Below are 1,158 nucleotides of genomic sequence, written 5' to 3'. Positions count from 1 at the left end.
AGCTGCGCGTGCGGAGAGAGACTCTTCCCCTCACGCGACACGATTCTTCTTCCCTTTCCCGTCGCACACACAACAGTTAAGAAATTAAAATGGAAAGGAGGCTCGCTGGGAGAGAGATAGAGAGGAGGGGCTGCCGAACCCTTTCCCGCCCCGCCGTCTTGTTTGTTTATCACGCCGGGCGGGGAAGGACGAGCGAGGCCGAGTTCATACCCTCGAGGTTAAACGCGCAGAGGCAAACAGCCAACCCCGCGCGGCGGCCCTCCTGCCTCCCTCGGCCTCAGAAAAGTGGCCCCGGGGCGGATTCATGACTCAGCGCCACGCGACACGGATGACACCACCCTCACCCCATTCCTGCCAGTGCTCCTTCCCCCAGTTTGTTTTTGGGTCAGGAGGACGAAGTCACGCGACCCTATTCCGAGCTGAAAGGGGCCACTGAGGGCGGTGGGTTCTGGCACTCCCTTGCACGAGGCGGGAGCCGCCGCAGGGGTCCTTAAAGGACTGTCCTTCCCACACTAACCGAACAAAGTCAGAGTCCAGGGGCACCCTTTAAGACCAACCAGGGCTGGCCCCAGCTTATTTTGCACCCTAGGCGAGGAACCCTTCTGCCCCCCCCCCTGCGCCCACCAATTTTCAAAAATAAATGCATTTTAGGAAGAATGAAAAACACAAATAATCAAGAAACTCCCAGAGTATGGGGCTGGGTTCAGTTTGGCGCCCCTAAGGGCCCTCCTGTTCTAGGCGACCGCCTAATTCGCCTAGTTAGTGAGCCGGCCCTGAGACCAACAAAGTCTTATTCAAGGTGTGAGCTTTCCTGTGCATGCACCCTTCGGTCAGGCAATGAAATGGAATTACAGATCATAGCTGTATGTATAGATGTTATGTATGTTAAATTAGCATGCAAAATAACCGGGCAGCAGAGTGAGAATGGTAGAATGGCCTGTGCCTACCTCACAATGCAAATAGCTTGTGGTCACATATCTAAGCGTTCCTACTTTTTTAGCTTCCCTGAAAGCAGAAAACTAGCAAGACAGAGTGCACTCCCACTGCTGGAAATGTTTCTATCTCTGAGAATAGATTCAGGTGGGTAGCTATGCTGGTTTGAAGCAACAGAACAAAGTTTGATTCCAGTGGCATCTTTAAGACCTACAAAGTTTAATT

The sequence above is a fragment of the Gekko japonicus genome, unplaced genomic scaffold, assembly GCF_001447785.1.
Source record: "Gekko japonicus isolate JY-2015 unplaced genomic scaffold, Gekko_japonicus_V1.1 scaffold105, whole genome shotgun sequence".
NCBI lineage: Eukaryota > Metazoa > Chordata > Lepidosauria > Squamata > Gekkonidae > Gekko > Gekko japonicus.
Note: the sequence above shows the minus strand (reverse complement) of the source record.